Source organism: Mytilus galloprovincialis, chromosome 7 (assembly GCF_965363235.1).
Source record: "Mytilus galloprovincialis chromosome 7, xbMytGall1.hap1.1, whole genome shotgun sequence".
NCBI lineage: Eukaryota > Metazoa > Mollusca > Bivalvia > Mytilida > Mytilidae > Mytilus > Mytilus galloprovincialis.
The window spans coordinates 94002700-94026662 of record NC_134844.1 but is presented as its reverse complement, the minus strand read 5'-3'; the positions used below and the strand labels follow the sequence as shown (position 1 = coordinate 94026662).

The window sequence follows — 23963 nt, the reverse complement described above, 5'->3', positions numbered from 1 at the left end:
AATAAAATATTTCATTGGATAAAGCACCTATAAAAAAAGATGGCATTACGTATTCCAAGTGTACTTCAACAAACATGACATATATATATATATATACAAAATGACAAATAATGTAAATAAAACATAATGCAAAATAAGAGAAAATTCATTATATGCTGTATCTACAACTACAAGTCTATTTCTTGCATAGTTGTTCCATTATTTATGGTAGACTAACTGACACTAAGCATTGTTTTGAACTTTAAATTGTGGTTTTCTCATTGTTAATGACCGTACGGTTGCCTGTAATTACAATGTACTTACATCCACTTCATTTGAACTTTGGTGGATAGTTGTCTTATTGCCAATCATACCACATCTGACATCTCCTTTTTTATATTCAAATGCTTATCTCATATATTTACAAATTTGGTTGGCATCAGCAATTTTATTTTGATTAATTAAATATGATACTGATTTGATAACATTAACTTTAACTTTAATCAATTTTTGAAAACTTAAACGTAAATTCTCCCGAAGGTTTTTATATTGGGAACATTATAAAAGGAAATGCGCACAATATTCTACGTTATCTCCGCAAAATTTACAGAAACTTTCAGTTGCTAGTGCTTTATGTAAACTGTGTATCACCCCGTTTGAATAGCAAGTGATTGTGCACTTATTTTTGATTCGTAAGATGTAAGCTCTCATACTTTGGTATAACAAAGCATAGGTACGCTTTTTAAAGTCAAACGATTAGCAAGTTATACATAATAATAATAATAATAATTTATTTTATTAAAGTGTCACATACTTGTCTACAGATTTTTTATACAGATTATATAATATACATTGCACAATAATAAAATAAGACAAATACCCAGCCTAGAAAGGCTTATGAGACACTATATATACAAATATATATCTATTTAACAAATACAAATTGAAAAAACATAATAAAAAACAATCTGAGTTAAATAGTGCTGTGTTATTATGTTAACTATGCTCAAGTTGATATAATGTTATAAAGGATGTATGTGCCCCAACATAAATATCGCCACACCTAAAAACAAAACCATTTTATTGGCTTAATATTTTGATATGAGCGTCGCTGACGAGTCTTTATATGTAGACGAAACGCGCGTCTGGCGTACTAGCTAAATTATAATCCTGGTACCTTTGATAACTATACTATGACGCAATTAATTTTCAGCCTTAACTTTTTAAGAAAGACACATGATTAATGGTGTTTACACATGCACACTTTATATCCTTTTTTTTTAATAGAAATGTTTAAAAATGCCAAAAAATATGTCAATGCTGTGAAATGTTTTGCTATGTATACTGTAAAATGTATCTGTCTCCGTAAATATTCTCCATCAGTGATACACTGTAATCGTCTTGTTCCCTTTTCTGTGTAGATGATGGTTGCACCGACGCTAATGACATCACTTGAAATATTTCTTGTGTTTACTACTGTTATTCTTTGCTATGATATGCTGATGTTCAGTAGTTGTCGTGTTTTGGTGTGGTTCATAAGTGTTTCTCGTTTCTCGTTTTTTATATAGATTATACCGTTGTTTTTTCCGGTTTTTTTTTTACACTAGAATTGTTTGGGGCCCTTTATAGCTTTCTATTCGGTGTCAACCAAGGCTCCGTGTTGAAGCATGTACTTTGACCTATCGTGGTTTACTTTTATATAAATTGTGACTCGGATGGAGAGTTGTCTCATTGGCACTCATACCACATTTCTCATATCTATTCATATCATATTTTATTTGTTATATTCATTTTCATAACACATTGATGCTTAACGAATGACAAATCCAAATCAAACACACATTTTTACCTGGTGCATGCTTACTAATTACCACCATAAAATTCCTTCTTAACTGTAATATATCTTTGCATACTTGTATTTTTTATCTAGGTGTTGTAATCTGTGGATGGTGTGCGCTATTAGCTATATTTTTACATGTTTGTTTTTTCTGTTTCTTATTTTTTTATGTTCGGTTCTAATATTTTCGTTAATAACTGCTTAATTTCTGTGATTACTATTGTTCAATGGTATATTTATACTATTTGTAAACATCAATATGTATATATTTATAGAATAAATAATTAGAGGGCCCTTCCGAATTTATATGCGTACTTCAATTTAATATTTACACATATTTAGAAAAGATATTTTATTACATCTTTCGACCCCTCCCCCCCCCCCTTTCCCCCAACTTATATAGCACGTGAAGCATACTAAGGAAAACATAGATTTTTGTTTAAAGACATGATAGATCATTATATGAGTTTTAAAAATGTTTACTGGTCTCAAATTTAAACATCGTAAGGTGTTACTTCATTGAATAAATGCCGTAAAGGAATTAAAAATTTGTCGCCAAAATGTGAAACTCTGATCTTTTATTGGTATAAATACAGTTCCAATGTGGTGTAACTTCGAGTCATCACAAGCCACGCGTTATAAAATTATATATATCTATACTATTAAACGAGAAGACCTCATTTTTGGTGTCGCTTCTCTTCTTTCCACAATAAATTAATCAACACGACTCTGTGTCCTATATGTACAGTGCATAGTCGCATTTGTCATCCATTCATATGATTATTCAGATTGAGTTATTTTGGGAGAAAAACGAGAAAAAAGGCATCCGGATATTGTCCCGTCATTGGACGAAATTTTAAGTCAGATTATACTTCCGGTTTGCGTTTTTCTGTATACTTTGAACAAACAAATAGTACGAATAAAGCACGGGGGGGGGGGTCTCTTCCTATATAAAGGTATATACATATGTGCCGCTGGAATGGGTCCCTTTTTTGATCCGTCAAATATATCAATGGGGTGCAATTTTACCGAGGAAATATATCAATAGGTAGTAATTGACCGATTGTGATATATTAATGGGTGATAAATATATGAATGGGTTATGATTTCGCTGTGAAATATATGTATAGGTAGGGATTTCACAATTATTCAATATATGAATGGGGGGTGTTTTTAAAATCCCAGCTGCACACCTGTACCCAAAATCCCATGTTGAGACCCCCCCCCCCCCCCCCGTGGAATAAAGTGTATTTTAATTCTGTTCAGAGTTTATTAAATGGAGAGGGTCTGTATACTATGTCAATTGACCACCATGGATCGATTACTAAACTAAGAATTGAAAGTAAATACACTTTATTTCTATAGTAATATACAGATAAGCGCTAAAATTATTCATGTGAACTTTTGATACCTTTTCTGAAATTCTCCATTCATTATTTATGTACAAAAAAAAGGAACGAAAAACAAATATGTAACACACAAACAAACGACAACCACTGAACTACAGGCTCCTTACTTAAATGTTCATAACATACTAAATGTATGTTCATATTGAAATTGATAGAAAACCAAAAATTGGAAATTTTGGAAATGAAGGAGGAGGTATAAAACTTCTAACAACACTTTACATACTTTTAACTCCGCTCTGAATGCCCGCGATTTCGCGGGTGTGTTCTAGTATATATAATAAGAACACTTGTTCTGAAAGGTTGTAAGGCAGGATACAAAAAACTATAACACAAAATAGATTAAGTTACACATAAGTTTTCAGCAGCAAATATTTCAAAAGGTAACAACACTCGTCAAACAAAAAATGACCGGAAAAATAAAGATAACACACTCTTTTGTTTACGTCCCAAGTCATGAGTCTGTTATTCAGTGGTTGTCGTTGGATCATGTCTGTCACATATGTTTTTAATAAATTAAATTGTTATAAATTATGCTGTTAGTTTTCATGTTAGTTCTACATTTTTTCATGTCGGGGTCTTCTTAAGCTGACTTTACGCTAAAGGCTTTTCTCATTATTTTGCTGATTCCTGCTCCTAACGGGTTTTCAATAACTCCATAGTATCTATACATTTTTGCACATAAACTAAAACTAAAGTTTATAATAGCTAATAGTGCATAACAAAATATATTAAAATGCAGAATGCTATTTTATGCCAATTTTACAATTCGTGTCAGTAAATCAATTGTAGACTTATTTATTTATTAAATACCAACGTAGACTTTTTCGTTGTTTAATTAATTTGTTTTTAGAGAAGTAAGAAAACCAAGGCAAGCATCAAGTACAAGACTATGTATAGTATGTGTTCCTCCAAATCTAAAAGAATTAAGGACATTTGTTTAAAATATTTATCTATTGTTGGGTTTTGTTTGTATTGCTTAATGATCATTTGTTGAGGTTGGGTTCTTTCTTCCTTCTGTTTCATACTATGATTCTTTTTTATTTTATCAATAACAGCATAAAAATTGATCATTCTAAGATAGCGCTATCATGCCGTCAAATCAATTACGACGTCGAATGACGTCAAATAATATATGACGTAATGATGACGTTTTATGAAACAGATAGAAAAAAAGAAAACAACAACAAAAATAATAATCACATGATGAATAAAATATATAAAATGTATTCAATAACTGAAGGAAAGGTGTTTTTTCAGAAATATTACGAAAGGGAAAAAAATAATCATTTTTTTTACACAAAGGACATATATGTCCTTCCCGCAGTAAGCCAGGGGAGGACACATATGTCCTTCCCGCAGTAAGAGGGTTAAACAAATAAAATATCATACACCATAGTCTAATATTATCTAAAAAGTCTAACCAGCTTAGAAAGACACGAACAGAATGAAAGGCGAGTAACTGTTATATTCCTATTGATGCCAGACGTTTCGACGTTGCAAATAAACAATAACAATTTGACGTCGCCAGTGCCGAATTCTTTTGACGTCGTCTTTTTTGGCGTTATTTATTTCATAATGATTTATTAAGTAGTTTTTTTCTACGTGAACGGCATTCACAAGGGCTGTGACCTGGTGTATATTTTGATAATGCTATATTGACTGAATTTTTCTATACAAATTTGCATCTTTATTAATTCCATAAATTCATATATGTAAAGTTAACTGATATTTGTTTTAGATGCAGTTGAATTCGTGCAATTATAAAAAGTTCTTTTTGAATTGCAAGATAATATTGTAAAGTAGTATGCAATTATAACGCATTTTCCGCCTAGAGTCTACAATTTTTGGCTATATATTTTTGTATAATAACAATTTTTAAAAAGATATGTCAGAGTATTTATGGGCGAATTTTACCAAACCATGTTTTGAAAGGCACGGAATTGTCGGAAGTACATTTGTTTATTTGGTCACAATTTTTTCTTCGATTGTTTTTTTGTTTTGTTTTCTACTGATGTGAACATTTATGATAATATTTTGCAAACCAATTTTGGTAAAATATTTGCCAAATTTCAGGATGAAAAAATTGTGTTTATATATCCAGCAACAGATATTTGTTCAATGATAAATATAACCTGATAAACACATAGATACGCGTTAAAAAAATCAATTGGTTGATTGAAATCCAATTAGAAATAACTTTATAAAATTTATTAAAAAAATGTAATATATAGCCTAAAGTTGTTCGTAAAATATTCTATGTGCAAGAACTTTTATTTTCTATAAGTAACTGTTTTACACTTTGATATTACAATTACTGAATATACAAAAGGAGGCGAGTAATGTCGCGGTATTTTAACCTTGCGTCATTTTCCTATGCTGTCTGAATTACATGAACCATGTGAGCATTATTTTTCTTGGGGTATTAAATGTACATGTAAGAACATTTGTTTCTTGCATTTAATGTTTAGGGATAAATTCAGAAGACTGGCTTAGATTTGTCCTAACTCGTCTCGACATGAACGGGACTATTTTACCATATGAAGTGATATACATTTCGTAGATGTGATTGCGTATTGAATGTTTGTCGACCTCTATGTGTATTTGGTTTTTAATTCATTGCGTCGTTTGGTGTAGGCCAATATAATTTTGTTTTAAATTGAAGGTTACGAGATTCGTTTTGTGAAAATTTCCGTAGAACCACATCAATTTCAAAAACATAGCAAATACAAAACAGTATGAAAGGAAGTATTGCCCATAACTATTATCGAAAATAATTTTAGTATCTATACTCCTTGTATTCTTCACGTGCAAAACATTACTAAATAGTATATGTTACATCATTAACCGAATCAAAAGATTAAATATAGGTCCAGATTTTAGAGACCGTAATACATGTAGCCGCTGCTGGTTTTGTGTAATAAAAAGTACAAATATATGCCAGTAGAATGTACTGTCTCCTCTTATGTTTCTTTTCGTTTCTCTTCTTACGAATGCCAAACAAATGGGTGTTCGTTTTGAATTTTTTAGTGTGAATCATCGCACAGAGAAATAGAGAATACTTTTATCGACACGATCCTTTTGAGTAAAATTACAAAAATGAATGTCGAACACTCGGAGAACATATTGTTTCATCAGTTTATTCTCTATAATTTGGTTATGTATATTTCATGATAAGATTTGTGGTACATCTATCCGTTAAGTGAAATTCAATTCCCTAGCTTCTGTTTATTCCGAAATAGCCAAACTTCCAAAAAAAAAGCCTGGTCCCTTTAAAATTTCAAGCAAGATACAGATAGTGCATACATGGCCAAAGAATACCAAAATAATTTTATGTACCAGTATGTAAAAAATGGATCTGTAAAGGGTCTTTATGGACATGATGGATGTTAATTGAGATGATGCTAAATACGGATGAATAAACCCTGCTCATAACCTAGCAATACCATCTCCTTTGCATCTCCTTAAAGGTTAAAATTCAGTATTTTTTCAATTTGTTTCTCAATTAAATTATTTAAATTTATTTGTTATACTTGAACACGAGTATGAACATGATGAATAAGCCAAATATATTATAATGAATTAGGCCATTAATTTTCTCAATTAAATTGTTTCACATTTTACATTTCGTGGTCTTCTGTAGGCGAATAGTGTTTTTCTCGTTGTTGAAGGCCGTACTATTGCCTGCAATATTGCTAACATTCACTTCATTTCAACGTTGTTGATACTGTTTCGTCATACTCATTTGCATTTAAACCACTTCCCCTTATTTGTATATGATAAGTATGAAATATTTGTCGCTGAACTAAATGACATGCAATTAATAAATCGTTAATTCAGTTTTAAAATAGCTTTAATTAAAATTTAAATTAATTTTTCGTTTATCAACTATGTGAAGCTGACTGAAAGTGTCCGTCGATAATCCACCATATAATGTTTAATGACACGATTTCAGTCCTAAAATGTTTATAAAAAAAAATCCCCTTTGTTTGTAAAAAATATAATTAATAACTTCCTCCTTCATGACGGGAACTAAGCTAGTAGCAATAATAAAGAACACTTTAACACACCAAAAGGAGTATATATATTACATGTAGGTTGAATGCGAAAACTAATAAGTATAAAATTGTGTTTATAAAATTAAAATCAAGTATGTGTCGCTTATTAATCAAACTCAGTTTAGATAAAAGGAACCCAATTGAGATAAGAAAATGTTGGCGTTGGCATGCATGCAGTGTGTACTTTATCGACAATTTTGTGGAATTTCTGTTGATTTCCATGCTAAAAAATTGTGTTTTTTTTTAAATTTTCATAACTCCAAATCTCAACATCCTTTTATTTATTACCGAGTCCTTTTGGGCCATTTCTTTGTCATGGGTTGACCGATTTCCCGTTTTGGACTGATAGGGTAAACACATAAACATTTATATTGGAACATTCGTAATATGCGAAACGTTCTAAAGCATTTTTCAACACACATTCTGACGAATATGTCGGAAACACGGTCAATAAAGTGTTTTTTTTTTTTTATCATATTATTCTGATAAATTACGATGCCAAAAAAAAGGGTTGACCGGTGTTGTTCGATTATCTTTTCTTTTTAGCTCTTTCTTAAGTTTTAAATCTTCAGCACCAATGTAATTTGTTTGCAAAGATCTGCAAATATAAAAACTAACGTCATTGTTTGTCGCTGGAAGAGTTTTTTTTTCAGAGCAAGAAAATTCAATTATAATACTTTTGCAATAATTATAACGTCATAATGACCGGACGTCATTGCTTCAAAGTACACTAAGATGACCGATGGTCAACACTGTTACAAGACTTTAATCATTTAGTGTAGTATAGGTTGCAAACTTTTGATTTATAATATATACTATTGTTGAAACGACATATATATGTCGCCTTGGCATCAAACCCAAAACGACGTATATGTCGCTTTGGCATCAACACAGAAACGACATATATGTCGCTTTGGCATCAAGAGGGTTAACTATTGTTTTCCAGAAAAATGTGTAATTTACCACTGAGAGGAGTTAATTTCTAAATATTTTAAAAGTGGTAAAGAAGACATGTTCTGCTTGAAAAGGTATCCTACTGTTTATCATCATGAAATATAAGGTATAAAAATTGAGATATGCAAGATTTCTCTGTGGCATCAATGTTCTTGGCCTGCCTATAAAACAAAATTATTTGCGAGAATATCCCATATTATGGTGGCATATATCTGCCCCCACTTGTCACTTAGTTAAGTCGTCATAATTAGCTAAATAAGTCGACTTGTCAGTTAATGCAGTCTACTTGTCACTTAGTTAAGATAATAAGATGAAACTCAGGGAGACGGATTTATAAAAAAAATTCCAAACTTGTTTCCGAATCCCATATTTGAACTGTATGTAACATTGTAATAATTATCTTGTAATTTTTCATTAATAAATACTGTTTATCATATATTTAGTAGTAAATACAGTAGTTTTTCATATTTGATAAATAGCCTGCTGTTCAATCCATATCGCGCAACTTTGATGCGCACCCTTTATCGCATACCCTTTATGACACCCCTACCCTTTATCGCATACCCTTTATCACACCCCTACTCTTTTTTTTTTGTTACGTAAAGTCAGTTTTTTTTGGGTTTTTTTGCCTAATAAAAAATTTCCTCAAAATAGGTAATTTTTTTGAATGACGTCATTGTTTGGTATGTGACGTCATGAACGTCAAGTTTTCATATTTTTAGCACACCAAATGCAACAATAAAAAATAAAAAAAAAACACACAAATAAATACAATAATAAACAAATTATTTTTAAAACAACAGCACGCAAATTGTAAGGTAACCCAGGTGCTTCGGATAAGTAGTTGAGCAGTTCTTTTAAGGCCCTTTTAAACAAGACAAAAGTAGAACTGAAGGTAACCCAGTGCTATGGATCAGAAAACAGTTCATATAATATAATACTCTTCTGTTAAAATATATGATAAAGCGTATAATACATGGCAAAATCCGTATCACATGCCGTATCATCCTCGACCTTGGGCTGATATTAATGTCTCGGGATGATACGACATATGATACGGATTTTGCTATGTATTATTCTCTATTTTTAAACTAAACTTTTTTGTAAAAAAATAAAACATCTTTTAGCGTTTTTGCCCATTTCATGACATGTAAAAACAGACTTATATATCTGACAAGTGCACTTAACTAAGTGACAAGTAGACCTAATCTAATAAAGTTACATGTAGACTAAATTAAGTGACAATTAGACTTGGAAGATACATAAGTCGACTTGTCAAACTACAGCAGTCGACTTGTCAGATACACAAGTCTACTTGTCAGATACACAAGTCTACTTGTCAGATACACAAGTCTACTTGTCAGATACACAAGTCTACTTGTCACTTAAGTAAGTCTACTTGTCAGATACACAAGTCTACTTGTCACTTAAGTAAGTCTACTTGTCACTTAAGTCTACTTGTCAGATACACAAGTCTACTTGTCAGATACACAAGTCTACTTGTCAGATACACAAGTCTACTTGTCAGATACACAAGTCTACTTGTCACTTAAGTAAGTCTACTTGTCACTTAAGTCTACTTGTCAGATACACAAGTCTACTTGTCAGATACACAAGTCTACTTGTCAGATACACAAGTCTACTTGTCACTTAAGTAAGTCTACTTGTCAGATACACAAGTCTACTTGTCACTTAAGTAAGTGACATGGAAAGTTTCCTAGTTTTGTGACACTGTTTTTTGCTGTTTTTATAGAGACCTTAAAATTTACTTGCCCGTGCTGAGACCTGGTCAAGTAACTGTGAAGTTTTTGATATCACGGTTTATCTGTGTCATCATATGTTGGTCAACGGTTGCTTGGGGTACCGGTTCATTTCTGTATTCTTTATTTTTTTTCGCTTGTTATTCTTTATCTTTAACAATAATGGCTATTCTGTAATAACTTGATAACTGTATTCTGACAGAACATTGTTCTTTTCTGTAATCAGTATATATTTTTACTCAATTCTTGAAATTTTGCAGTTATTCATTATATTTTAGCACCCCATTATTCTCTATTCTCTTTTTTGCCCATTTTACTCTTTTCTTTATTTTTGCCCATTATTCTCTATTCTGTATACCCCATACACACCCTCTTATATACCGTCTGTCTAAAGGTTGGGTGAACGTGAGGTCGGACGATCTAGTAAACAGAAAATAACTGAAAATTGTCGACTGTTAACGAAACTTTTAACAGGAGATAAATTCTTAGCAAACAAAGGATTTGACATATATCAGAAAGTGTAGACTTTTGTGTGCGGAAGTGAAAATTCCTGCATTTACCAAGGGAACACGTAAATTATTTTTTTCTTGAAATAAAGCCAACAAGAAAATTAAGTGGACGTACATGACTGTTTTCGCATACAAGTTGAACTTGTACAAAACAAATATACTATTCTACAAAAAAACATTGCCAATTTACTTTCTGAATTTATCTGTGTCACTGAGTTGAATCAGTTGTTCTACGACACCCTCCTCCCCCCATTCCAGACCCTCACTGAGATGAATCAGTTGCTCTACGACACCCTCCTCCCCCATTCCAGACCCTCACTGAGGTGAATCAGTTGTTCTACGACACCCTCCTCCCCAATTCCAAAAAAATTGTATATAGCGTGAAAAATTATTTATTATTTTTGGCGATCAAACGGGGGGAGCCGGGTCTTACGTCCTCTACCCCCTTTTTTTCCTTGAATCAACCGTTTTAAATGGACCCAATCAGTGTTTCACATTTGTCATAGTTGTCTTTGAAAATATTTGGAATCGTCCTTAAATGGGTCCAATCATTGTTTCAAACTGGTCCGATTTGTCTTTCAATCTAATCCGAGTTTCTTTAAAAGTGGTCCGAGTTTTCTTGGTCCGACTTGTCCCAATCCCGGGTTTTGAGAAAACTTCCGCGTTGCTGCATTCTATGATTTCCCCTGTATCGACAAACTGCCAACACATTCGTTTTAACCAAGAAGACGTCATTTCGAAGGCTTTTAAAGGGTAAGTTTTAAATATTTCTGTTATATCTGACTCATGTGAAGAAATGACATACTCATTTTAGCTCATTTTAAAAATATTTTTTACATTTTTGACACAGCAACAGGTCGATGGACATATTTCCGGGTTTCCATATCTCTTCTTCTTCGCATTAAGACGAAATGTTCTGAACAAGTACAGAAGAAATGTTTAATTAATCATTTAACTAAGTGATTTTATGTTCTTCAAGGTAAAATTGTTTATGGAAACAAATTTGTAAGTTAAAAAGTTCATTTGAAAAGTGTAAGAGTTTTTAGACACCAGGCGGCGCTGAAGTTTGTCATGTGTTAACAAGTATTGTTTTTTAAAAAGCTTGTATGAACCTTCATTTAGGGACGACATCAAAAGATCAATGAAGGATAAAAAACTTAATTCAAATAGTTTGGGGGTGGGGGTTAAACTTGCTGTAAGTTTTGTTTATCCTACATCGATTTTACATATATCTATATGGGTCAATCAATTTTTCCAAAGTAAGTTAAGAGGGGGGTAGGGGGGTCATTAAAAAAACTATCTGAATTAAGTTTTTTATCCTACATTGAACTTTTGATGTCGTCCCTTACAGAGGCGGATTTAGGGGGGGGGGCAAGGGCCCCCCCCCCCCTTTTTGGGAAAAAATTTGGTTGCTTATGTAGGGAATCACTGAAGCGCGACTAGAGCGGGCCTCCTCTTACAGTCAGGGGTACTACTTATACAAGTGTATTTTATTTACTTGAAGAAGTAAAAAAAAATATACACATATAAGTAAATTTGTAGGATACTTATACAAGTGAATTTTATTTACTTGTATAGGTAAAAAAAAAATCGGCTGAGTTATGTCCCTTAGCCATTCAGAATTTTGTACTTGTATAAGTAAGAAAATCATCCTTTCTTCTTTTCTTGAATTCTTAAGATTTCTTTGCTATAATAGAATTTTTAATTGTGTACCCTTTGCAGATGTCTTAACTGATCATTTAAGTGTAATTTCATGGACAATGAAAGTCCCATTTGTCTGTTATCTTCTTAACACTGCTCATTTACAAGCCCCAAAGGAGCAATTTTAGATTGCCTTGCGCAAATATACAAGATCTTTGCTCAGTCAGTTTCTTTGATGAATTAATGAGATGAAACATTGAACTTTAATGAAAAAATTTGAGCAAACCTGGGAAAAATCATTAAAGGCATGATTTTACATCTCAAAACTTGAGGATTTTTGTGGGATTGTAAGAAAAATACAAGTAAATTTTTCAGAAAATTAAAGGGAGATTATTCAAACATTATTTATTTACTTATATGTGTATATTTTTTTTCACTTCTTCAAGTAAATAAAATACACTTGTACAAGTAGCACCCCTGACTGTCTTAGGTCAGTCAGTGGGCCCCCACTTATGAACATTTCTGGATCCGCCACTGATTTATAATGCGTATAGAATCAAAAGTGTGCATACAATATAAAATCTTTGTATTTGAAAATTAAAATAAAATTAAGAACTGATTATTAACATCAAGTTAGGTTCCTCATCCACAGGTATGAGACAATACACCTTATCGCTAATCCTGAATCTGTCCCGCTCGAACTATGAACGTCATACAACAATCACTTTATCCATTGTGGCGTCAGATATTTTGTATTATGACGTCAAAATTTTACGAGAACCTGTGTGATGCCCAGTAATGGCCTGCAGACAAATAGCAATAGGGTGTATATTAAAGATTTTACATTATTATTTACCACCAAAGGTATACATATAATTTAAACAAGTTATTTCAGAAAATAACAGGTATACTAGTACTGTTATTGGGGGAATTCTTATAGATTTATATCTCCTCCTGTCATGAATTGTGTTGAAATAACCGGTTATTTTACAAAGAAACAATGTATGTATGTCATGTATGTAATAACGCCTTTCAGTCATCACAGTGGGTCTCATTAGGGTCTTAGCGTGACACAGGATTGGCTGAAAACAGGAAACAAAGTTGAGCGGGACACGAAAAATTACTAAAAAAATAGAATCATAATTGTAATAAGCGTGAAATCAAAATTTGTTGTCAAATTAAGTAGTGATGACTTGTTTGTAGGTACGGTTTACAATCATCGACATTCCGTTAATGGTTTTTGCATTTTGAAAACTGTATCCCTAAATGACTTCTGTACATAAATACCTTATTATAATAAAAAGAACAACAAGATCCAGTCAAAGAGACCAAAGATCAAGAGGTGCATTGCAGGATTCTTCTGTTGAGAAATCTGATTTTTCATTCTGAAAGTAATAAAGACCGGGTCGGGTGGATCCATAAAACAATTCATTTTGAAAATGTAGCATAATTTAATCTTGGTTTCAGTAAAAAAATATACATGTACTTCCATTTAATTCAATACTTTTATACGCAAAATACACACTCCCACAATAGCAGATAAAAGGCAAATACATGTGCAATACAATATACACAACCAAATATATAATCATATTACAACGTTTTCATTGACACATATATTATATATTGGCAATATCTTCCAAGTACCCTTCTGTGAAAAACTAATTGCTGTACCCAGGAAGTATTTTAGAAATTCAAAAACAAAATATATGTTTTGCAAACTTGGCATGGACAATGAGTACATAATTCAGGGGTGGAATCAAGAGGTAAGGCAGTCATTTTTTTCTGGAATTTATTTTTGTTCATTTAGGGGCATTTTTGTCATGTTTGTCATGTTTTGCCTCCCACGCTTTGGCCAAAAATGTAGCTGTTTTTTTTTATCGACAGCTTTTCTCCGATAAACGAAAGATTGTCGTATTCATGCAAAAGTTTTAACTCGTATTAAGAGTTCAGGCCCTCGCGAGTGGGAGAGTCGATCACGGGGAGGGACTGAATTATTCGGGTTATTGGGAAACAAAAATCTTGGGGCCCTATAGTAACACGTCAGCCATGAGAAAATACAAGGATTTGTATAGTAAAAAATCAAAGAACTGTGATAACATATGTATGTTACATGTTTCAAAGGAACAATATACCTCATTAGTTTTGTTAAAATGTATACAAGTTCTATTGATATTACTATTGTCTTTATGTACATGTATACTCAACTATAGAAAGATATAACAGTTCATAGTTTGCCAATCATGCATAGTACCCCTATGTTATTACAGAAAAAGTACATGTATGTCTGTAATAACTAAAGGGTGGGGGGGGGAGGGCAGATGAAGTGTGCCTCTGGGTGTGGAACTTTCTGGCTGTGTTGATGACCCATTGTTGGCCTTTGGCTGTTTTCTGCTCTCTGGTTTTGGTTGTTGTTTCTTTGACACGTTCCTTGTTTCCATTCTCTATTCTGTTTAATCCGTTTACATGTTTTAAATTTTAAAACTTTTTTTCAGATTTTGATTGACTGGTGGCAGAAGGGGTATGTTATATAAAGTGGCATTAAGACCTTGCAGACAGATCTAGACTTAATAATAACATGCTGAAGTTGCAATTACAGTTTGATGAAGGCCCACATGTAATCCCATATTGACGGTTGAAGAACTTGTACCAACAGATTTCACTTTGGGTATTTAATTGTATTGATACTTAGTAATGGACTTTATTCTAACACGTTTCTTTAAAAATCATCCTTAACCATTTTTCATTTTTTTTTTTAACAAGTTATGTTGAATTTGAGGATCTTTTAACAGATGTTTTGGAACTTTTACAATGTAATTTGTAATCAAAATTTTGAAGCGTGTATGGAAATTACAAGGAAAATAAAAATGTCATACTAACTGTCTCATTAAATATATTATTAGCTCACCTGGCCCAAAGGGCCAAGTGAGCTTTTCTCATCACTTGGCGTCCGGCGTCCGGCGTTGTCGTCGTCGTCGTTAACTTTTACAAAAATCTTCTCCTCAAAAACTGCTGGGCCAAATTAAATCAAACTTGGACACAATCATCATTGGGGTATCTAGTTTAAAAAATGTGTGGCGTAACCCGTCAAACCAACCAAGATGGCCGCCATGGCTAAAAATAGAACATAGGGGTAAAATGCAGTTTTTGGCTTATAACTCAAAAACCAAAGCATTTAGAGCAAATCTGACATGGGGGTTAAATTGTTAATCAGGTCAAGATCTATCTGCCCTGAAATTTTCAGATGAATCGGACAACCCGTTGCTGGGTTGCTGCCCCTGAATTGGTAATTTTAGGGAAATTTTGTCCGTTTTCGCTTATTATCTTGAATATTATTGTAGATAGAGATAAACTGTAAACAGCAATAATGTTCAGCAAAGTAAGATCTACAAATAAGTCAACATAACCAAAATGGTCAGTTGACTCCTTTTAGGAGTTATTGCCCTTTATAGTAAATTTTTAACCATTTTTCGTTAATCTTAGTAATCTTTTACAAAAATCTTCTCCTCTACAACTACCAGGCTAAATGAAACCAAACTTGGCAACAATCATCATTGGGGTATCTTGTTTAAAAAATGTGTGGCGTGACCCGTCAAACCAACCAAGATGGACGCCATGGCTAAAAATAGAACATAAGGGTAAAATGCAGTTTTTGGCTTATTACTCATAAACCAAACCTTTAAGAGCATATCTGATGGGGTAAAATTGTTTATCAGGTCAAGATCTATTTGCCCTGAAATTTTCAGATGAATCAGACTACCCGTTGCTGGGTTGCTGCCCCTGAATTGGTAATTTTAGGGAAATTTTGCTGTTTTTGGTTATTATCTTGAATATTATTATAGATAGAGATAAACTATAAACAGCAATAATGTTCAGCAAAGTAAGATCTACAAATAAGTCAACATAACCAAAATGGTCAGTTGACCCCTTTAGGAGTTATTGCCCTTTATATTGATATTTTTACCATTTTTCGTTAATCTCAGTAATCTTTTACAAAAATCTTCTCCTCTGAAACTACTTGGCCAAATTAATCCAAACTTAACCACAATCATCTTTGGGGTATCTAGTTTAAAAAATGTGTGGCGTGACCCGGTCAACCAACCAAGATGGCCGCCATGGCTAAAAATAGAACATACATGTAGGGGTAAAATGCAGTTTTTGGCTTATAACTCAAAAATCAAAGCATTTTGAGCAAATCACACAAGGTTTAACTGTTTATCAGATCAAGATCTATCTTCCCTGAAATTTTCAGATGTCAGAATCAGACAACCCTTTGTTGGGTTGCTGCCCCTGAATTGGTAATTTTAGGGAAATTTTGATGTTTTTGGTTATTATCTTGAATATTATTATAGATAGAGATAGCCTGTAAACAGCAAAATGTTCAGTAAAGTTAGATCTACAAATAAGTCAGCATGACCAAAATGATCAGTTGACCCCTTTAGGAGTTATTACCCTTTATCAGTCAGGGGACTTACTTAAATAAGTGATTTTCTAAATCACTGATTCAAGTAACATTATTTCCATAAAGATTGGAAGTTAGAGTTGTCTTTCTTTAATAATCACCTATTTAAGTAGTACAAATTAATCACTAGAAGAAGTGATTTAATTTTATTGTAGCTTTAAATATAGAATACTAATGATCCAGGGACTAATTATGTTTCTAAACTTATCAGAACCAACATCTGTGTTGTCTAGGATGACCAGGTCATTTCAGGTGATGACCTTGTCCTGAATCTAGGATAATGACATAAAAATCACTTGTTTAAGTATCAGACCTCAATTTCCTTCCCAAAAATCACTTCTTTAAGTATCATTCTTTTAATAACCCCCACTAATTTAAACACCCCCAAACAGTGAAATTTTTATTGCGAACAGTAGAATTTTATTACATAATCTGAAAGATGAAACCTTGAACTTCACAGGAAAAATACTCCCACTGCTGGGAAAAATCTTTGAAGAAAGTATCAGTTCATTATGTAAAGCCATTATTATAGCATTTTTTCAACTAAAATAGAATTTTCAGCTAAATGATAGCATCAAAGGCATAAACCTTGCTACTTAAAAGAAGCAAAAAGTCCATTTTTTTAAAATTTTACTAATTAAAAGATATTATTTAAACCTATGTGTTTCAAATTTTGAAAAAACTACATAATCCCAATTTGTGACAAAACCTCGAATTTGCTACTCAAATAAGTGATTTAAAAATCACTTATTTCAGTAAGTCCCCTGACTGTTTATAGTCAACTTTTAACAATTTTCATGAAATTTGTAAATTTTAACTAACATTTTCCACTGAAACTACTGGACCAAGTTCAATATAGAAAGAAATAATTGTAAGCAGCAAGAATTTTCAGTAAAATCAGATGTACAAACACTTCACCATCACAAAAACACAATTTTGTCATGAATCCATCTGCGTCCTTTGTTTTATATTCACATAGACCAAGGTGAGCGACACAGGCTCTTTAGAGCCTCTAGTTCAACGTACAATCAGTGCAATAAAGAAAGATATGAGATGAACATTATATACATATATCGATATATGTGTAAAGGTAGAGACAGGGGTGTCCTGCTTTCCCTTGTATAAAGCACCCTATATTTTTAGATTTTAATCGTGTACAGTGAATCTTAAAATATATATTTGATAAGGCCCAGATATTTTTACCTTTTAATTGTGTATGGTGAATCTACAAATTTATTTTATAAATCCCCAAATATTTTTAGCTCACCTGGCCCAAAGGGCCAAGTAAGCTTTTCTCATCACTTGGCGTCCGTCGTCTGTCGTCCATCATCGTCGTCCGTTAACTTTTACAAAAATCTTCTCTAAAACTACTGGGCAAAAATTTAACCAAACTTGGCCACAATCATCACTAGGGTATCTTCTTTAAAAAAATTGTCCGATGACCCGGCCTGCCAACCAAAATTGCGGACATGACTAACAATAAAACATAGGGGTAAAATGCAGTTTTTGGCTTATATCTCTGAAACTAAAGCATTAAGAGCAAATCTGAAATGGGGTTAAAATGTACAACAGTTTTAATTCTATCTGCCCTGAAATTTTCAGAATTGGTAATTTTAAGTTTTGGTTATCTTAAATATTATTATAGATCTGTAGATAGAGATAAACTGTTAACAGAAATTTAATGTTCAGCAAAGTACAATCTACAAAATAAGTCAACATGACCAAAATTTTCAATTGACCCTTGAGGAGTTATTGCCCTTTATAGTCAATTTTCAACAATATTTTTCATAAATTTTTGCAATCTTTTACAAAAATCTTCTTCACTTAATATACTGGGCCAAATAGAATTAAACTCTGTGAGTGAGCTACAATTTTCAATAGGGTATCTTGATTGAAAAATATATCCGATGATCCTGACATCCAACCAACATGGCTGACATGGCTAAAAATAGAACATAGGGATTTACTATACAAGTCTAAGGGAAAATTGTAAAAAAAAACCAATTTCAAATGGTCACAAGCCAGTAGCCTGTAATTCAGTGGTAATGTCTTTAGTTGCTGTACATGTATATATCATATTGGTTTTTCGTTTCTTGATTTGTACAAAAATCTGGCCTTAAGTTGGTCCGAGGATACAGTTATCGTCCTTTGATTTTCGTTGTCTACAAATATAGTCCCTAGTGTGAACAGTGTATAACTTGAAATTTTTTTTGATACACTTTCCAAATTTCTTTCTTTATAAGTTTATATGTTATGCATGATATATAAAGTATGAGGATGAAATAACATGTGAAACAAAGATTTGGGTGATGAATTGTAACGAACTCCGAAACAGCGGTTACGTCCTCTTTACTACGCTACGTTGACTTTAACCACTGCCACCAACTCCTAACGCTAGCGTAGGTTTTTTTCAACATTCTTGAAAAAAAATTAAATATGTCCAAATTGTTTTTATTTGTATGGAATTTTATACTATATTAATAATTGAATACAGATTTTAAAGACTACAATATAAGCTAGCAGTAATTTTTAGAAAATGATATTTTAAACTGGAGATATATTTTGGTGTATGTATACTTATTTCACCCTTGTCAAATCCAACATGGATGTTACAGAGACGATACGGAACGTACAATGTCAGCTGTATCCACAGTTGACACTGAAACATGAACAAATTTCCTCCATAGAAAACATTCTCCAGGGAAACAATATTATAGTCAATCTGCCTGTTGGGTTTGGAAAGAGTATAATATTCCATTTGTTGCCCAGTGAGTTTATTAATTCCATCAACTTTTATATTGAACTAATCAAACAAATTATGAAACATCGTGGAAATATATATTTTTGTACACTATAACTTTTATTATAATTCGATCTTGACGGCTCTTTTAAATATTTGTCCAGTCCTAAATCGGGTTCGGAACACCACCTAACAAAAAGAATCGCTCAGGCCTGAAATCAGTCACTGTCCCTCGGCTCAGACAAGGGCCAAGTCTGCAAGTGATCATTTATAATATATTAAAAAGAAAAACATAACTTAAATGTGGAAACATTCAATGTAGATGAGTTCAAATAATTGTGAGGTCACACGGGCAAGGCTTTTTTATCTTCAAAAATACAGATGTGTGCCTTTTTGTAACAAAAATGGGTTTTTACAACAAAATTGAAATGTACCCCTAAATATAAGAAGTATATATATGAAGGGTTGTTCCCAACCTGTTAATTTGTGGTTTAGTTATATAATGGTAGCACTCCACTATTCACCGTAAGAAAATAAAATTAAAATTGAACCACAAAATGTTTTATCATTCTCTATTCCTGGCTTTCTAATACTTTAACCTTAGCTGTTTGTGTTATACGTGGGTATCCGGTCGTTCCGGCCCCAAACCGATCCGGCCTCAAGTCAATCCGGCCCAAAGTCGATCCGGCCCACGTCGATCCGGCCCGATAATAAAATATGAATAAACTATATTCACTATATGGAGGAATTTGTGACAAATTTGAACAGTATATATAAACGAAATCATTAGTCTATAATTGGTTTGTTTATTCAACAATTGTCTGATGATTGTGAACTAAGGTAATGCCACTTGTAATCACTAAATTCAATCAAATCCTGGCCGGGGTTGTATATAATAAATCATAAACATTTATGAATTACAATTAATATATATCTTTATTTTTATTCCTTATCCTTATAAATTTTTTTTTTGAGGGGCCATATCGACTTTAAATATGGCCCATATCGATGTGGGGCCGGATCGACCCGAAAGCTTATACATGTGCATATGTATGTAATGAGTATCTTCCAAAGATTTTCAAAAGTTAAGATGGTGAAAAATAATTCCTCTATGTGTATTCATAGCAACATTCTGCATTTATTTACCATGGAATATTGCGAAAAGGGGGTGAAAATGTCACATATCCCCCATAAAATTTCAATTTTGAACTGAACTAGAATTACAATGCCTTTGAGCGTTTCCTTTTCAGAAACTCTTGACAGTAATCTACCTTATGACATGATCAAATAAAAAATGGGTCTATTTCGCCTCATTATTTTTCTTAATATACATGTATAATCACAAAGTTTGTTCCCGCCACAAAATTGAAAAAGAACGTTACAATATATGCTGGACCAATGTTTGGTATGGATATGCAAATACCGACTGACATACAGGAAACAGCCTCTATTACCATGATTACATACATTACATAATCTTCATGTTCATATAAATTAATCCTCAGCTATATATCCAAACAAGAATTTTATTGCATCTTGCTCTCTTATTTCAAAAATCCACAGGCGCCAAAATGGGAAAATACATGTACACACCTAACTGTAAGAGTGCTTCCTGTAACAGGATTTGATAGATATACTGAATAATTGTTTCCATATTTTTGTTTGTATCCAAGTATAACCACATTGGATGCCATACGTGGAGCAGGATTTGCTTACCTTTCCTGGGCACCTTAGATCACCACCAGTTTTTGTTAGGCTGGTGTTCTGTGTAGGTTCTATCTTGTGTTTTTGATATACATGTAACTGTTGTTTGACAATTTTGCATTTCATGTTTTAGCCATTGTATTTTCAGTTCATTTTTGAATTGTTGGAATTTTATTATCTCTTTGGTATTTTAGCGATTCAGCCAACCTCTCTTACACAAGACCAAGCAATTTTGGGGACATCTTGAAACTAAGCAAATTTTATTTTGAATCATCAATATGATAAATCAAAAATATGGACAACTATTGTGACTACAGCTCACATATTTGATAGGGGCTCTGGGCTACTAAAATGTATGCTTCTGAATAATAATAATAATAATAATAATAATGATTAAGCTGTATAGATTTTTTCCAATGGGGTTAGTTCATGCAAACTGCCAACAGATTCTACATACAAAAAATATTACTTGCAGTTGTATATCTCTGAATGTTTATATTTTTTAAAGAAATATTTGAAGACCTTGGAAGAGTGCAGAATAAGGTATTGGTGGTGTCTCCTCTAAATGCCATTATGGAAGATCAATGTAAAAAATTGAACAAGATTAATGTTAAGGTTGTTCAGCTTAGCCAGAAGTGCCAGATCATTGAGAACAACAAAGACAGCTGTGAAAATGGTATGTATTCATGGTATTATCAATATGTACATGATGAATATATAGCAACCAAACAATATACAAAATGTAGCATAAAACAATAACATCAAGAAGGCAACATATACTTTTTTGCATTTGTTTCTAAACAATACCTGATTCTGAATAAGAAGGAATTATTTTATAATTTTTTCATTATTAGCAATTCTGAATGTAAATGTTAAAATAACTTTAATAATTTGAGTTTATTTTCTGTAATAAGTTCAGTATGGGAAAGACCTCTTTATTATAATTGAGGTTTATCTTTTTCTGCCGAAATGAAACATTAACTTGATTAATAACAAATCAACTGTCTGAGAAACTAAGAAAATTTTCACATTTATTACTGTATTATTAAAGAAATATTAAATACTCAAAAGTGAAAAAGATTCTCCTCATATTGGTGCCTTTATCTTCATTTTTAAATGGATATTGGCATTGATGTACATTGAAGGGTTGCGTGATGCATGGGATCGAATCCCTTTGAGGTCAAGCCCTTACTTCTCAAACTGAACAAATTACTTATCTATGTATATAATATAGTCATACAGGAATCACTTAGTGCCAGTATCATTCTGACACACCCTGAGGGACTGTTAGTTGCAGAAAATGGTGTTAAATTGTTACGAGCATTGGAGGGAAAAGTTGGCGCAATTGTCATTGATGAATGTCACAAAATTGATGACTGGTAATTCAGAAGTTTCCATTGTTGAACATTAGATTTTTTTAAAGGCTTTTGTATTTTGTATAATTTCTGAAATTGTTATTGAAAGTTAAAATGTTATTTGTTAGTTATTTTGTAGTTTTATGCACACTATTGCAGTACAGATTACCAGTAGCCATAAAATCACTTTTATCAGAACTCTGATAATTTAACAAAATTAATTTAATTCAATTTCAAGTGGAATACATTATTCTTTTCGATTTATTACTGATTTATAGCCTGGTTGGCATGTTTTCACAGAAGAAATTTTAAGGTAACATTATGGACTAAGGGAAATAACTCAATTTGAAATGTCAAATTTTTTTTATTTTTTTTATAATAACAAAAAGTTGTTAACTTGAGCCTTTCATAACTTCTCTTTGAACAAGGAAAACAATTTTATTAGTTTTTGGAACGTACTTTGGTTTCTTAAGTGTTTCAGTTGTTGTAATTTCAAAGTTTTGAAATTTAACTTAACTTGGTTTGTTATAGAAATTTCCAATGTTGTTAACAAGAGGTTTTCCAACCACCCTATTTTAATCATATGTATTTGCACAAGGTTTTTTTTAAACAGATATATAACTTGTTACAGTATCTATAGGTACAATACATTAAATCATAAATTTACGTTGAGTACACAATAATTGTTTATTCACTATTTTATACATGTACAAATACTATTAATTCATATTTGAACAAACATCAAAATAAATAGAGTCACAGATAGAAAACCAATATATTCATACATGCACCACATACAAATAATTACAATCACAGATTTTTTTCTTTCTAATTCATATAATCACTATATCACATTCCATTTCATATGATTGAAGGCAATATTTATATACATAGTTTCTTAGATAAAGTTAATATACCCTGTTTTAAACATGTAAAACAGATTGTAAAATTCTTTATATTATACCTATTATTACATTTAACATCACAGTCAAGCAATAAATCAACACATTAATGAACATTAATGTAGCAGCATATTCAGTCAAAATGGTATCTCATTAAATTAAATATTATCACTTTAAATCAATAAAGCACCACATTCAACAACAAAAAAACAACACATTCAGTTATAATAAAATAACACTCAATCTATATAGCATCACAATCAATTTAAAAAGCATTATATTCTAATAAAACAGCAGCCCATTCAATCAAAATAGTATCGTTATTAAAAAAAAGTATTACATTCAGTCAATTTAACAACATTGCATTCAATCAAAATACATGTAGCATTAAAATCAATATAACAGCATTGTCTGCAATCAAAATAGCATTACATTCAATCAGAATATATTACATTCAATATAATAGCATTACATTCAATCAAATTAACATTACATTGATTCAAATAGCATCACACTCATACAATCAAAATAGCATATTCATTCAAAATAGAATGACACTCTATCAAAATAACATCATACTCAATTAACGCTGAATAACATTGAATCAAAAAAGCATAACACTTAAGTTAGTTAAGAGCATCACATTCAATTAAAAT

The 23963-nt window shown here is 32.0% G+C and overlaps 2 long non-coding RNA genes across 2 annotated transcripts in view; both read left to right on the top strand.

Annotated features, from left to right (window-relative positions):
* Positions 1–23963, top strand: part of LOC143084009 (uncharacterized) — a 426871-nt gene that overhangs the window by 178879 nt on the left and 224029 nt on the right. The gene's annotated exons all lie outside the window — the stretch shown is intronic.
* On the top strand, positions 21561–22409 carry LOC143084002 (uncharacterized). Its single transcript, XR_012980976.1, has 2 exons — positions 21561–21726; positions 22285–22409. It is a non-coding gene; the product is annotated as an uncharacterized LOC143084002 (long non-coding RNA).